Source organism: Paramisgurnus dabryanus, chromosome 1, assembly GCF_030506205.2.
Source record: "Paramisgurnus dabryanus chromosome 1, PD_genome_1.1, whole genome shotgun sequence".
Taxonomy (NCBI): Eukaryota; Metazoa; Chordata; class Actinopteri; order Cypriniformes; family Cobitidae; genus Paramisgurnus; species Paramisgurnus dabryanus.
In genome coordinates, this window is record NC_133337.1 from 72499153 (window position 1) to 72516432 (window position 17280).

Consider the following 17280-nt stretch of genomic DNA (forward strand, 5'->3'; position numbering starts at 1 on the left):
GTGTGAAAGTGTGTATATGAGAGTGAAGAGATGTGTGTGGAAAAGTGTGTATATAAGAGTCAAGATGTGTGTTTGAAAGTGTGTATATGAGAGTCAACATGTGTGTTTGAAAGTGTGTATATGAGAGTGAAGATGTGTGTGTGAAAGTGTGTATATGATAGTGAAGATATGTGTTTGAAAGTCTGTATGTTACAGTGAAGATGTGTGTGTGAAAGTGTGTATGTTAGAGTTAAGATGTGTATGTGTGAAAGTGTGTGTATATGAGAGTCAAGATGTGTGTTTGAAAGTGTGTATATGAGAGTCAAGATGTGTGTTTGAAAGTGTGTATATGACAGTGAAGAGATGTGTGTGGAAAAGTGTGTATATGAGAGTCAAGATGTGTGTGTGAAAGTGTGTATATGAGAGTCAAGATGTGTGTTTGAAAGTGTGTATATGACAGTGAAGAGATGTGTGTGGAAAAGTGTGTATATGAGAGTCAAGATGTGTGTGTGAAAGTGTGTATATGAGAGTGAAGAGATGTGTGTGGAAAAGTGTGTATATAAGAGTCAAGATGTGTGTTTGAAAGTGTGTATATGAGAGTGAAGAGATGTGTGTGAAAGTGTGTATATGAGAGTCAAGATATGTGTGTGAAAGTGTGTATATGACAGTGAAGAGATGTTTGTGAAAGTGTGTATAGGAGAGTCAACATGTGTGTTTGAAAGTGTGTATATGAGAGTGAAGATGTGTGTGTGAAAGTGTGTATATGATAGTGAAGATGTGTGTTTGAAAGTGTGTATGTTACAGTGAAGATGTGTGTGTGAAAGTGTGTATGTTAGAGTTAAGATGTGTATGTGTGAAAGTGTGTGAATATGAGAGTCAAGATGTGTGTGTGAAAGTGTGTGTATATGAGAGTGAAGATGTGTGATATGTGGGAGTGAGTGTATGCATGTGTGAGTGTGTTGAAAAAGTGTCTGTGAAAGTAAGTGTTTGTGAGAGTGAGTGTATGTGAAAGTGAGTGTATGTGAGAGCAAGGATGTGGTTGAGAGACTGTATGTGAAAATGCATGAAATTGAGTGTATGTGAGAGTGAGAATGTGTGTGTAAGAGTAGGGGTGGGTTGCACCAACCAGGATTCGGCCTAAATCTGGTTTAAATCAAAGCTTATTTAATAATTCTGTTGCACCAAACTTTAAACCTGTTTTAAAATAATCAAGCTTTCATTATCATTATTTTAAACCTAGATTATCTTTAATCCTGTTGCTCCATTACTTGAAACTCTGTTTTAAATCTCAACGAGGGATTAACTTTAAACTTGCATATGAGGAGTTTAAATATGTTTTTTTACAATTAAATGTCTGGCTAAATGATTAGAAACACATACCGCGAGCGTGGTGGCGCTATTCAAAGATGCGTTTATTATAACATCTCAACAAAGTGAGTTTGCCGGCTCAAAAAGATTATTAACAGCACCGGTTAGAGCTACCGATGCTCGTATGTGCTTCTCCTCTGTCACGCGCGCTCCAGTCAGATGAAGGACAGTGAATGAACGGACACACGGTGGCGCTTCATGACAAATGCGTCCACACATTTTGTTCATTATATCACATTATTACACGGTTCTCTGGAATGCTTGATTCTGATTGGTCAGTTGAGACATTTGCAGGTTCGTTCTTTTCAAATAATAACCGCTCCAAATTAATAAGGCATAGCCGGACTACTTGCACGAGTAAAATCGCTCCGCGCCAATAAAGATCAATAAAGATTACTGTCTGTTTGGCGCCATCTTGTGACAAACACTCGACAACCACGACAAGAGACAGACGGCTTACTGAGACTGAACTTGACAAAATAGAGCATGACAGCTACGAAGCCAACACACACAAAAATATTGTGATTAAAACTTCTCAAAGACTGGCTAAAAGAGAAAAAATGGAGACAGACAAGTATGAAGCAGAGGATCTTAATAAGGTATTACGATCATTTTATGCATCTGTGCAAAGTTTCACGGAAGGATAAAAATGTTAATTTAAAACAAATATGCCAATAAAATGTTTCAAATTCATATTCATGTCCAGTTTTTTTTCTTATGTGGCAAGTAGCCGTGTAATAAGCGGGATAATGTAGAAGCAGCCGGTAGTTATTGGGAAATAAGCCCCTTCAGTGTGATACAAGACCCTCCGCTTCGCGTCGGGTCCTGATCACAATGTCGGGGCTTATTTCCCAATAACTACCGGCTGCCTCTTCATTATCCCTTACATATCTGAGTTTTGTGATTTTTCCTGTCACAATATTTTCTGATCTGTTAATCAATACAATTGTTTTAAAAGATTGTCAAATGTTTTTATTTGAATTAGACCTTTAGATTAGCCTACCGGTGTATGTAGGTGATTTATACTACAAAAATTACATTACCTTTGCTTCCATAAACGGTTTATTTCCTTTTTGAATGACAACGTTAACATTGTTGCTGTTTAATTACACCGGAAAATTTAACATGGTGGACAAAATAAATCGCAGATGAAGGGTTTAGTTTAAAGTTTTAATCTAAGATTTGTTAATCTGTGTTTAAATTTAAGTGGTGCAACACAATTCGAATTAAAATTAAACTGAGATCAACAAACCCTAGATGAGCTCTAAACTCTGCTTAATTTAATCCTTGTTGGTGCAACCCACCCTAAGTGTACCCAGATAGCATGCACTACCGGGCCTCATCTGGGCCAACTATGTCACATATGGCTCAGTTCCGGTGGCGTCAAAGGCCATATGGGCCATATCTGGCCTACACACATCAAGCCGTTTTTAGTGCGAGTTGGGGCTTGTTGTGTGTGGGCCAGATACGGCCCATGTGCGACAAGCCGGTTTTAATTTGAGTTGCGGCTTGTTATGTCTGGGCCAGCTATGGCCTGTGTGCAACAAGCCGGGTTTTAATTTGAGTTGCGGCTTGTTATGTGTGGGCCAGATACGGCCCGTGTGCGACAAGCCAATTGTAGTTTGAGTTGTGGATTGTTGTGTGTGGGCCAGATACGGCTGAGTGCGACAACCCGGTTTTAGCGTGAGTTGTGGCTTGTTGTGTTTGGGCCAGTCCTGGCCCTTGTGTGACAAATCGGTTTAGGATGAGTGATGGCTTTTTGTTGTGTGTGGGCCAGATATTACTGGTTTATGGTTATGTTGACATCAGACTGTTTTTATGTGTGTTTCGGTTTATTTATGGGCCAGATATGTAATATGCTGCATGGTTAGCTTATTGGTTTTAAAATGTAAAGGAAGGCAGCTGAATTTTTTCCATTGTAATTTTTCTTCTAGATCTGACAGGGCTAGGCTTCTTCATATTCGGCTCAAATAATTCAACCATATTTATCATAATCAGACAGCTTTGTCTATCAGATCTTCTTGGACTCTGGCACAGAACTCAAAGAATTCTAGGCGACAATTTTTTGATAATCCATTAACACAGGGCTCAACATAAAGGACTGCCCTGTGGCCCGGGGCAAGTGTGAGAGATGTTCGGGCAAGTAAAAAGTATTGTCACTTGCCCGATCGGGCCAGTGCTTCACCCTCAGTCACTAAAATATATTTTCATCAATGTATTTAGCATCTTTGAAGCAGACATTTACTTGGGTAAAACACGATGAAAGAAACTATGCAATATTTAGCACAATTTGCTGTCAGTTTACAGGTAAAGCAGAAAAGTTGGGAGCCTTTTTTTCATTGGAACATATCTGTTTTATATGTATACAATATTTGACTTTTAAATTATTATTTTTAAATATGTGACACTGACATTTTTTATTGGGGCCAGTGAAAATTTTGGCAGGGCAAGTGAAAAATTTGAACCACTGGCCCGACCGGGCCAGTATAAAAAATTATTTGCGTTGAGCCCTGTAACAGAACAGCTTGTTTTAGTCAGCTAAAAATTTTACGTTTATGTGCAACATCTGGTGAAAATTTAATGTCAATAACACCTTTAGAAATATATGGTAACTGAGGAAAAATGGTGACGAGTTAAATTTTACCCGCTGCATATTTAATGTAAATTAACTGCTTGCCCTGCATTAAAGACTTGTAAATGCACAACGCTGAGGCAAAGAACCCCAAACCCCATTTAAAATCCTTTAATGCACAGCAAGTCATTGATTATCCCACTTATTCCATGGTCATTTGCCAAGTTATAGACAAGTTAAAACTAGTTTTGCTCTTTGTAGCTTAAAATTTGATAGAATGGGTAAAAATAACAGTTATTTCCAGGAGCTCCTCTTTTTTGTAAACAACTGATCTGTCTTTTATAAATCTGATATAAAAGACTCTTCTGAGATTTGAAGGATGCACACTACTATTCGATAGGTAGGCTACTCAAGTTTAACCAAACTGTTTGTGGACCCCGTTTACTTCCATAGTATTACTTTTCCAATTCCTGCTATAGAAGTGAATGGGATCCAAAGACATTTATGCAGGTTTGTAACAACATGAGGGTGAGTAAATGATGACAGAGTTTTCATTTTTGGGTGAACTATTTAACCTTTTACAGCTTAGCAGAAAAATGTTATGTGACCTTTAAGAATAGGATAAAGTACATCTTTAACAAAAGCAAAGATTAAAAAACAAATTGTAGAATAAATAGAAAGTGCTACACAAGTGTAAAACAATACAAAATCGTCCCACTATCACATGCAGATGTGTCACTTTGCAATGGGGCAATGATGAATAGTACACAGAACAACCAAATAAGTTTTTACGATTTATAAACAATTTAAAGATATTTTAAAGTGTTCTGTACTGTTCTAATTCCAGAGATGTTTATTTATGTAAATGGTGTGAGGCTTTACCATGTGTATAATAGGCCAATGGCTATGCTGTGCACGCGAAACATGTCCTGCCCCTTTAAATCACGAAGGGAGTTACCATGGAAACTGAAGGAGCACGAGGACAGCTAGCTCCGTCTCCCGCGGTTTCTTCGCTGTTTTCAAGTAAGTTTAGTCCATCAAATCACACAAATAATACTAAAACCTGTTGTTGACACGCTTTTGTTATATATTTACCTCATATAAATGGCTTGTGTCTTTGAGAAAAGTTCGTTACCATCCCAACATGTTTCCGCACATGCGGTCGGAACTGTGCTTCCGGTTTCTGTTGGTTTACTTGCTAAACTGATCTCTTGAAAAAATAACTCGTCGAAAATATTTTTTTTGTTTCCAATATACGTGTTGTTAATTTGCTTGTTATAAGCTAGGACTTTGTTGTTATTTTTGCTTAGCAGAGTTTAACGGAAGTTACGTGTTTTCCACAAAAGCCTCTTTACTGTATGTATGTTACTGCTGAAACCGTCTATAAGCGTAAGCTTTTGCTCTTGTTTATGAACGTTTGGGCTTTTGAAAACATAGATGAGAGGTTTCAAAGTCTTTGTTAACGTTGTCAGTGCATGACTGGAAGTAGGCAAATTTATTTAGTCTAAATATGCGATGTACTGTAACGTCTAAACCTTGTTAAATTGCACGGAGTGCTGAAGCTACTAACGTTAGTACGTATGTTTTATCGTATACAAATACAGACATGTTGTTCTCTGATTTCAGGAGTGACAAAAACCCTCTATAATAGAAGAGAAGCTCAAGATTTCAACATTTTCTGAAGGGAGTTGCAGACAGGTGTAGAAAACTGCTTTTCAAATTTTCCACATTTATCACAGTTATTTTAAGATGTTGACATCTAAACGTGAGTAGCATTGTGTGAGCAATATTAAATAAGTAAATCTTACACTGCATATTTTATATATTGTTTTCTCTGTGACAGATTGAATGTTATGTTTGTAGATTTGTCCATGCTAATGGCCGAGCAGTAGGGTTGGAACAGACCTGTCAGAAAACATCTCTGAACCATATGACTAGTAAGTAAAACCTCAAACTTATACACTGCTATTCAAAAGTTTAAGCTTGTGATTATTTATTTGACCAAAAATACAGTAAAAACAGAAATGTTGTGAAACATTATCACAAAGTAAATAAGCTGTTTATAATGTGAATATATTGTAAACTGTAATTTGTTATTGTGATTAATGTTGAAATTTTAGCATCATTACTCCAGTCTTCAGTGTCACAATATTCTTCAGAGATCATTCTAATACGCTGATTTGCTGCTCAATTAACATTTCTGATTATCAACAGTTGTGTTGCTTCATGTTTTAGTGTTTTTCAGGATTTTTGGATGAATAGAAAATTAACCCTGGAGAACGTCTCGGTTACGTATGTAACCCTCGTTCCCTGAAGGAAGGGAACGGAGACGTCACGTCGTGACCGACGAATTGGGAACTCGCTTAGAGAGACCAATCTGCTTCGTACTCTACTAAAACGCCAATGAACTTGGCATTGAGATATTTGCATAATGCTGGCGCCGCCCCGCCAGGTGCGTATATAAGCCACAGGTGCAAATATGGAAATTAGCTTCATTTCGCTGAGAAAGCCGGAAAGTGTGACCGGCCGATAAACAGCAGGGAGCAGCCCTGTGGCGACGGGACGTGACGTCTCCGTTCCCTTCCTTCAGGGAACGAGGGTTACATACGTAACCGAGACGTTCCCTTTCAGTCGGTCACTACGACGTCACGTCGTGACCGACGAATTGGGAATCCCTACCAAAACGCCACTGAGGGCTGACCTCTTCCAGTGTCTGCGTAAAGCCCTCCGGTTCCACTTAAGGAGAAGGAGAATTAGGTTTTAAGGCAGAAGGCCGGGCACTAGATGTTCCTTTAACCCCACAGTAGTGCCAGCGACTGGGAAGCGCCCTATCTGAGCGGTATAGGGACGCTGCGGAAGCCACCGCCCCGTTAAGGGCTATTGGTGGGCGAAAGTCAACCGTAGTTGAGGTATAAATGACAGCCGTGGCTGTGTAAGCAAAGCAGTGCTCTGCTGAGGGAAACGTGGGCTAGTAGGATTAACCCCACGGAAAAATACTCACAAAGGAACCCGGTGGGACGCAATGTGGATGCCCGAGCCAAACACAGGTTCGCGAGGATGCAGCTAGTGAGAGGCTGGCAGCGGATGCTCCGCAACATCAGGCTGCCAAGGCAGCGGAGGAAGGCAAAACAATTTATTACGCGTTTTTGCCTCGAAGGCCTTCCATACTGAGCTCAGTTTGGAGCAGCAGTCGGAGGCTGCAAGCCGACCTGCGAGCCTGTTCTCTGTGCTTCCCCTAACGAGGAAAGAACACGAGAGGAGCCAGGCTCGACACGAACACTGTAAAATCTAATGAACGTATTAGGTGTCGCCCAACCAGCAGCTCTGCAGATGTCTGTTAGCGAGGAACCACGAGCGAATGCCCAAAATGAGGCTACACTTCTAGTAGAGTGAGCTCTCAAATTAAATGGACAAGGAATGCCCTGCAGATTATAAGCAAGGGCGATAGTATCAACTATCCAATGAGACATCCTCTGCTTAGTGACAGCTTTCCCTCTCTGCTGGCCACCATAACAAACAAGAGCTGGTCTGAGGTCCTGAGGCTTTGTGTGCGATCCACGTAGATGCGTAACGCTCGTACGGGGCATAATAAAGCCATGGTTGGGTCTGCCCTCCTCCGGGGAGCAGCGCTTGCAAGCTCACCACCTTATCTCTGAAGGGAGTGGTGGGAACTTTGGGCACGTAGCCTGGTCTGGGTCTCAGTGAGACAGCAGGACCAAACTGAAGGCACGAATCGTCAACAGAGAATGCATGTAAATTCCTTACTCTCTTACGGAGACCAATGCTAGCAGGGTCAGAGTGTTCATTGACAAAAACTTCAGACTCGCAGACTGCAAAGGCTCGAACGCGGAACCTGTAGTAGGGCTTCAGCACCATGGACAGGTCTCAGGAGGAATAGAGGGAGGGCGCGAGGGGTTTAGCCTGCGAGCGCCTCTTAAAATCTAATAACCAAATCATGCTGCCAACTGATCTGCCGTTAATAAGCGAGTGATGAGCAGAAATAGCGGCGATATCAACTTTAATGGTGGAGGGTGACAGCCTACCATCTAACCTGTGTTGAAGATATATAAAAGCACAATGTTAAGCATTCTCTGGGGTCCTCGCGTTGCGAAGAGCACCAGGTGACGAAAAAGGGTTTCATTTAAGCGCGTAAGCCCGTCTTGTGGACGGTGCTCGTACCGCGTCGATGGTGTTAGATACCGCTTGCGATAAATCACCTAAACCTTGCGCGCGCTCAACGACCATACATGGAAATCGCACAGGTCGGGGCGCGGGTGCCAAGATGTGCCCCTTCCTTGAGAAAGAAAGTCCTTCCTCAGGGGAATTCGCCAGGGAGGGGCTGTCGCGAGGAGCATTAACTCTGAAAACCAATTCCTGGTCGTCCAATACGGGGCGACTAATAAAAGGCTCTCCTCGTCCTGCCTGACTTTGCACAGTGTCTGTGCGATTAAGCTCACTGGAGTGAATGCGTATTTGCGCATCCCCCGCGGCCAGCAGTGTGTCAGCACATCCACGCCGAGGCTGTCCTCGGTTAGTTAATAAAACAGGCGACAGTGGGTATCGTCCGGTGACGCAAATAGATCTATCTGCGCACGACCGAACTTATTCCAAATTAGCTGGACCGTCTGGGGGTGGAGTCGCCATTCTCTGGGGCGCGCAGCTCGGGAAAGCGCGTCCGCCGCTGTATTTGAGCGTCCCCGGAAAGTGAATGGCACGAAGGGACCTCAGATGCTTCTGACTCCAAAGGAGGAGATGACGAGCGAGATGCGACAGGTGACGAGGGCGCAAAAACCGCCTTAACGGTAAATAACGCAACAGTCGCAATGTTGTCGGTGTCGGCTAATACATCCTTCCCTCGCATCTCCATAGCGGAGCGTACAAGTCCCAGATATACAGCGCACCGCTCGCGGCAGTTGGGGTGCTATGCACACCCCTGAGACTGCAAGCCCGTCATACGTGGCTGCTCATCCCGTGCTGGGGGCATCGCATGTGCTACAGAATGCCAGGAGACCCGACTCATATCTTGCTATCAGAAATGCTGGGTCTGCCCACGGGGTAAAATAGAAATGACACGCAGGTGTAATGGTACACGGTGTATGCCATTGCGCCACGCTCTCCTCGAGACTCGATCGTAGAACCAATGCTGAAGCGGTCTCATATGAAGCAGCTCGAGCAGATGTCACGCCGCAGCTGCTGCCATATGTCCAGGAGCTTCTGAAATTGTTTCAGAGGGACCGCGTACTTCCCTCGAATTAAACCGAGGCAAGTCAGAACTGACTGGTTGCGCGCTCTTGTAAAACACGCCAATAAATCGATCGAGTCTATTTCCATACTGAGAAAAGGATCCTCTGCACGGGGCAAAGTTGCTCTTTTCCCAGCTGACCTGATGACTTAAACGAGCGAGATGCTGAAGCATTAAATCTCTGTGTTCGCGCACGTTTGCCAAGAACGAGCCATTATAGTTGACGTAAATATAAGCAGAATGCGAACAACGCTCTCTCTCTCGGAGATTTAAATGCCGTGACTAGCACATGGAGACACGGGGAGAGAGAGACAGCTCGAATGGTGTACTTAGTATTAGTAGGTCCACTCCATGAACGCAGAGCGAAAAACGGTCTAAGGCGAGGGGAGATGGACACATGAAGTACACGTCTACAGGTCTATGCTGCAAACCGATCTGAATATTGAAATACGAGCCTCGGCGTATCATCCTAAAGGATCAGATTTGTAGAGCCGGTGCGTAAATAAATCGGTCGTAACCCACCGCGTATTTTTTGGGTACTATGAGATAAAGGCTGGAAAAACCCTATCATCATTCTCGGTAAGAGGGACCGGCTCGAAACGTCCTTCGCCAGCAGGACATCGACTTTTGCACGCAGTACATGTGCATCGGACGCTTCACTATAGTGAAACGAATGCCCGAGAATTTGGGGGAGTGCCGGTAATTGTATTACGTAACCGAGGCGGATAGTGCGTAAAACCCAACGAGACGGGCTGGGAACTGAAGCGAAGCATCCCGGGACCGTACGAGGAGAATTAACGACACTACCGAAGTACCCGCGGTGGGGCAGCGAAGCGAGACAGGTGATACTGCCGGTGCGTCTGCTGTGACAGCATAAACATCTACAGTATGTGTGTGTGAGACACTGACCTGAGCCCGCTGAGGGTGACGGTCGTCTGGTCTCCTCTGCGGAGAGCGCAGACTCCGATGAGGGTGCTGGTGGTCCGGTCTGCTCAGTGGAGAGCTCGGACTCCTCAGGACACCCGCTGGCGATAGAGGAGAGGTAGGGTGAGCAGGTGTACGCTCACGGCTCTCTCGATCCTCCGGAGACCTGGAGAGGAAAGAGGAATGCACTCTTATGTGTGGTTAAGTGGGTACCGGCTGGACAGCCGGTGGAACATATGCAAACCAAGGATTTTCCACCCGACCCTCTACCGGGGGAAGGAGCGAATCACTGTCTCCTGAAGAGTGATCCTCTGCCACTCCGGGTCGCCCGTCTCTGGCCACTTAAACTCCCGATTTTCACGGGAAGCGGCTAAGCGGGCGGGGCGAGCTGCTGACGACCGGTTCCCCTGCGCTGCCGAGATGGGGTCCGAGGAGGGGAACGGAGGTGGTCGCCGCAGGACGCGGACGGCGAGAGGCAGACTGAGGAGCCGGCGTTGGTGGACCAGGGCAGCTCTCATCCGCCGGGGCACGACCTAGGAGATCGCCTCAGTCTGCGCGGCGGAGCTGTACGACTCCCCGGGCTCGCCGAAGAGGCCGGTCTGTGAGACAGGAGCATTCATGAAGTTGTTCCGTCATATAAGTCAGACATAGCCAAGGGTGGCGATCTTGAACACTGTGGTGGACATCGCACGACTGAAGGTCGCGGCTTCCCTCGTATACCTCTAAAGCCTCGTTTGGTGAACCTGCAGTACGTTAATGCGTGCAGGGCTGAAGCCGCGTCTCCGCATGCCTGATGGGCAGCGCCCGTAACCGGACGACTGTCTATACAAACACGGGAGGGAAGGGTTGGGAGGTCCCTCCAGGAACGCAGCTGCATCGCAACCCCCCGCTCAACTGAAGGGATCCCCCCCTTAGCGGCTCCGTTAGTGAGGGAGATGAGGGGTGAAGCTGAACGGCCGAGACGGCCGCAAATCACGTCAGCTCTTCGTGCCGTCGGGAAAGGCAGGCACAGGAGGTGAGGACCGTAGAGGCCCGGGCAGCTCCGAAGTACCAATCATGTGGGCGGGACGGTTCGGGCGGAGAGGGATTAACCCCTCCAACTCTACCGTTTCCGCCGCTCGAGCGGGCACGGCCGCCATCTCCGGGAAGACTCCGCCTCGGAGGGAAAAAATGGGCACCCCTCTGATGCTGTAGAAGTGACGGGACCAGAAGGAGGTCCAGTGGATTCGGCAGAAATCGCAGAACACGACTCTGCAGTCTCCACCGGAGCCTCAACCGGCTGAGGATGAGAAGGCCGGTAGGTGAAGGACGCATCCTCCGTCCTACTCAGCGTAGTGATGCGAAGAGCGTCCTGCGAGCGCTTGACAGCCGCACCATGGCGGCGTTCAGCACTGCAAAGGCGCGGACGCCGTTCCCGTAGAAACGACAGTCGTCTCCGCAATCCAAGAGGGTTATGCTCTCACAGAGAGAACAAAAGCTCTCCACGAACGCAGCCTCGGAGTGCTCGATGCCTGAGCACGAAGACAGCGCTCGTGACCGTCACTGGAATCCCTGTACTTCTCGCATCCAAGATCGCACGGAGGAAAAGCTATCCTGAAAAGGACGCTGATCTCCGAATATACGAGAGAGTGGCTGTCTTTAAAAAGACACAGAGCTCTCACGTATCACTCTTTAGGGAAATCACTCTTAGGTGCTCAGCTGATGATGCGCACAGGGAGAGGCAACGCACACACTAAACTCAAAACAAAAAAGATGCAGAGCAGTGGAATACTGCGAGCGTCCGCTGTGTCAGTACTGCTTGTCAATCAACTTCAGCAACCGTTCCCAGAAGAGCAGAGAGTAGCTTCTCAGTAGCAGATAATGCCGGCTTTCGAAGCGAAAAAAGCTAATTTCCATATTTGCACCTGTGGCTTATATACGCACCTGGCGGGGCGGCGCCAGCATTATGCAAATATCTCAATGCCAAGTTCATTGGCGTTTTAGTAGAGTACGAAGCAGATTGGTCTCTCTAAGCGAGTTCCCAATTCGTCTGTCACGACGTGACGTCGTAGTGACCGACTGAAAGGGAACCCAAGAACCCTTCTCTTAACATTGATTAACATTGGCCAAATTTGACCCGTGGATTCTCCAGGGTTAAAATAATAGTCTATTATAATAGAATAATAGTTCACAGAATAATGAAAATTTCTGCATGATTTAATCCATGTTAATACATATGATCATCTTCTTTCAGACGAGCACAAAGTTATATTAGGGTGCACTTACTTATCATACTTAAACAGACCGAACCGTACCAGAGTACGATTGTCCCCACTCCCCCACTCATCTGCACATATCAGAGTGTTTTACAGTGACAGCTAAAGTTTTACATTTCATACAGGGTTCATATAATGTAGGTACACCCTTAGAAAATGTGTAAAAAAAATCTATGCTATTTATATCATTAAATAATATAGTGAATGTGTGGAAAGCCCTGAGCACGCAAAAGTGAAACTGAGATTACAGAATTAGCGCTGTCTGCCTCTAAATGCAGTTACTTTACTTTCCCACTCTGAAAGTGAAGTATACCTAAACTTTGAGAGCAAATGACTAGTATGACGGGCCGGTAACTTTAGTAATTTTACATTAATTTAGCTAGTTAGCTATTATTATAATCACAAATACTTTTATAATATATTACTGAATTAAGCCAGTTACACTTAACTATCATTATATGAGTATGAAATTCCTCATCATTACTAAATAAATCTTGGAAGTAAACCATCAAATTTGCTGAAAAAAGTATACATTTCTGAATACACAATACATGTCACATTTGAAACAATCAACTTTACTTATAAAACATCTTACATTTTGAGATTTAAAACAACTGTGAGGTTATCTTACCTTTAAGATGTAATTAATATATAGGATATATGTATGCATGTATGTTTTGAATTATTGAGAAAAACAAAAAGCATTAGGCTTTGCCCTGCGCTCCCCTTTAATTTTAAAACAGAACTGTGTCACAAAAGCTCTGTGCAAGTAGTCCAAGTATTTCAAAGGAACTCTATCAGTTTTACCCCCACAGTTTGTCTATATTCCTCTCAAAAATGAGATTTGACTCGTTTCTTCATTTTTCATTACATTTTACAGATTTCAAAACAATTTATTCTTGAGAGGAGGCACCACAGTTAAAGACAGTGTTTTGAAGAATTTTGAACTTCCTGCTCACAAACTACATACTTATCCAGTTAGTCTGACAGGCTATCAATGAGAATGCGGCATTACAGGACACCACTGAAAACTATACCACTAAAAACTGATTATTGGTAAGTCTTTTTGACAATAACTAATGTTATTTATTCATGTTTGGTGTCAGCTAATATGTGTATACCCTATAAATGTTAGATTTTTTTATACTTATTCTCTACCTCACTGTTTACATTTGTCATCGTAGCTGCAGTCAGAAGAAACAGATTAACAGCAACTATCTGCTTGAGACCAAGAGATTGAGCACTGGGTTAAGACATGGTTGCAGCTTGCCACAGACAGAGATGAAGGTCGTTGGGCAAAAGAGAAGATTTAAAGGCATAGCTCACCCAAAAATGGAAACTCATTTACTTACCATCAAGATGTTTCAAACTCTATCAAATGTATTTGTTCAGTTACTGACTGTTATAAATTATACAGGTTTGGAACAACCTTTGGGTGAGCAAAATTACAGTTTTAATTTTAATTAGTGAACTATCCCTATTGTGAGTTTTATAAGTTTATTAAGAAATGTTGAGTATTATATCAGAGTTTTGTATGTAAGGAGATGGTAGTTGTACGTTTGTGTGTTAATATAGATGGTTTCAGTGGCAACAACATAAATCACTTTCATGGCCCAAACTTAACTTCGGGTAGACCTCCACATAGATTCAATAACAACCGAGTATCTCTGGAGCAGTTTTTTTTCTGATAACAAACAAAATAAATAACCAGTAAATAGCCTTAGATCAAATCATAGCTAAAGCATTTCAACCATTACATTGATCTAATGTTACTGGGTAAAATTAAGCTTTACAATTTTAGCTACAGATCTTTGAAAATGTTTGTACGGTATACTGTCCATTTCCAGAAAGGTAATAAAAACAGCGTGCACAGTGACGCTGCTGACGTGTTATCCTCAGACATGTTTGTGAAGATTGTTTTGTTTATAGCGTGCGTCTCCCTCAGACTGTAAAAAAAGCTTGGGAACAAGAAAAAGCTTGGGCAAAAAAGATAACATGTCAGCAGCGTCACTCCAGTGTTGTGCACGAGGTTCACAACAGACCTGGAAGAGAAGACGATGCTGAATAAAGTCATAATTTCTGTTATTTTTGGACCAAAATTTATTTTCGATGCTTCAACACATTCTAACTGACCCACTGATATCACATGGACTACTTTGATGATGTACAGTATATATTTGATCGTGTATACACATATCTAAAACATCTTAAACTGTTTCCAAAGATGAACGGAGGTGTTACGGGTTTGGAATGACATGAGGGTCATTAATTACATAATTATCATTTTGGATGAAATAACCCTTTAAGTTTGGCCAGGTGTGTAACTGTGGCAACGCACATGCATCTATGGGTTCCAGTATATCTTACTATATAACATATTAATTTAACTAACATGTTTGACAAATATAATTATGTTTATTTATAAATTATTATCTGTATTGGATTTTTTAAATGTTTAATAAAGAAATTTTGACTATATGAGTTTTAGTTTTTTCTTAACTATAGGTTAATTAGCATATAGTTAGAGTAGATGTGTGCCACAGCTTAGAAGACGCTACTGCATGGAATGACAGCAATGACTCAACCTGAGTGCGGTTGCCAGAAGTCAGCCATAATTGGGACGGATATGGGCCACATTTCAGAAATGGCATGGGTCACATCTGGCCCAGATGGCAGTGGAGTGACTGACATCTGGGCCTGATGTGGCCCATGCCATTTCTGAAATGTGGCCCATATCTGGCACGGTTATGGCTGACTTCTGGCAGCGCACTCAGGTTGAGTCATCGCCGTCATTCCACGCGGTATGTGAGCCAGATGAATGTGGGAGATGTGGGCCACATCTGGGCCAGATGTCAATTGCTATCTGGGTATGATTCTGTGTGTGCTGTTTTTACCTTTGCATGAACTCTAGCGTTGCTCCTTGGTCTCCTGGGTATGAAATGTTCAGGCAGTAGTAAGATGCAAACATCAACTTCAGAGCATCGCTGAAGATGGTGATGTGGCTGTTAACTATGATTTGGTGGACAGAAAACAAAGTTCTCTGCGGTCAAAGGGGAACTTCCTGTTGTAATGCATAAGAAAAAAAAGGAATCAGTAGACGACGCAAACGATGATGTATATAAAATCTTCTAAAAATATGCCACCATGCGTCGAAGTTTGATATAACGTTAGGTGGCAATATTCACTATTCCAATTTCCAGAATCAATAACTACAACCAATTTTTCCAACCATGGAGAAAATAACGTACATTTATAAATGTCTAACGTTACTGTTTGCCAACCTTACTGCGTCGACGTCTGTTTGGGTTTTTCCTCAGGGACAACCAATCAGTTAACGTTGACTTACTTGGTAACAAACTTTTACATTTAGCAACGTTAAAACACGGATAAAATATTACAAAAAGAACAAAACCAACGTTAAGACTCGGATGAAATCTTACAAAAAGAACAACACCAACGTTATACTTTAACTTACCGTCCAATGAAACCTCAAACGATTAAGATTTTAAATTATAACGTAATAACGGTTATAACGTTTCATTTACTGGTCAGCGCCCAAGTTTAAAACACACACACTGGTTTAACGATTTAAAAAGGTAAACATTGCAAGTGCTTAATCTTAAATAGAAGAAGCATAGTAATGACCAAATAAGATGTACATTTACCTGTTTATTTTCTCCTCACATCCAGGACTGAAGGGAAAGCTGAAAGTTGTTGGGCGCGCAGATTCACGCCTATGATTCACGCGCGCAGCAGCCTCACTGTGTGCTTAAAGAACGCAAAGTATCCTTGCGCCTGGGCGGGACAGTTTGAACATTTAAAATCTTTATATTTGTCATTTAAATATCATTGTGTTATAATATCATTTTATAAAACGATAGTATGGGAATAAATGCGTAACAAAAAACTAAACGGAGCAGAACTACTTGATAAGCGGAAGGAGATGTGGTCAATAGCAGTAGTAATGGAAAATGATTCTGCTCAAATTGATTCTTTCGGATAGGACGTTTCAACGAACCGATTCAAAAATTCATTCACCACTGATTCACCGGTTCTTTTACACAAACACGCGATGACATACATATGCAAAAAGTTATTTTTATTGATAATATAAAAATAAACGTATCTTAATCAACATATCAATCTCATAAACCAAAAACAATTAAGCTGACATTAAGTCAGGTGCTTAGTTCAAGAGTTAATGAAGCTCTGTTTATGATTTCATTAAGAAATCAAGATATTACATTGAATAAATGATGAAACCTCAACATTCTATGTCGATAAATTAAGCTCATTTGTAATGTTATAATGTATATAAATAATTTTTAATGAAAAAATCTTCAAAAAAAAAAATGGGGGTGTTATGCACTTGATGTGTTTTTCCATGTGATTTTACAGTAGATATGTAAATTTGCAGTATATTTCTGTAGTTTTACCATTTTTATCTGTATTTCAAAAAAACGTGGAAAAACTGTAAAATAAAACGATAAAAATTATGTAAAATTACAGATTTTTACAGTTGTATACACATTGACGTGTTTTCCATGTGATTTTACAGTAGATATGTAAATTTGCAGTATATTTCTGTAGTTTTACCATTTTTATCTGTATTCCAAAAAAACGTGGAAAATCTGTAAAATAAAAAGGTAAAAATTACGTAAAATTACAGATTTTTACAGTTGTATACACATTGACGTGTTTTCCATGTGATTTTACAGTAGATATGTAAATTTGCAGTATATTTCTGTAGTTTTACCATTTTTATCTGTATTTCAAAAAAACGTGGAAAATCTGTAAAATAAAACGGTAAAAATTACGTAAAATTACAGATTTTTTTTACAGTGTGCGTTGCCAACTCAGCGACTGTGTTGCTAAAAAAGCGACTTTATTGCTACATCTAGCGACTTTTAGGCCCATTTAGACAAACTTAGCGAATGTTT

At 42.2% G+C, this 17280-nt stretch overlaps 1 long non-coding RNA gene across 1 annotated transcript; it reads left to right on the forward strand.

The window, feature by feature from the left end:
• The first annotated feature begins 4791 nt into the window (after nucleotides 1-4791).
• LOC135734549 (uncharacterized) lies at nucleotides 4792-14818 on the forward strand. The gene is made up of 5 exons (XR_010527409.1): nucleotides 4792-4942; nucleotides 5546-5684; nucleotides 5783-5856; nucleotides 13221-13396; nucleotides 13525-14818. It is a non-coding gene; the product is annotated as an uncharacterized lncRNA (long non-coding RNA).
• Nucleotides 14819-17280: the final 2462 nt, after the last annotated feature.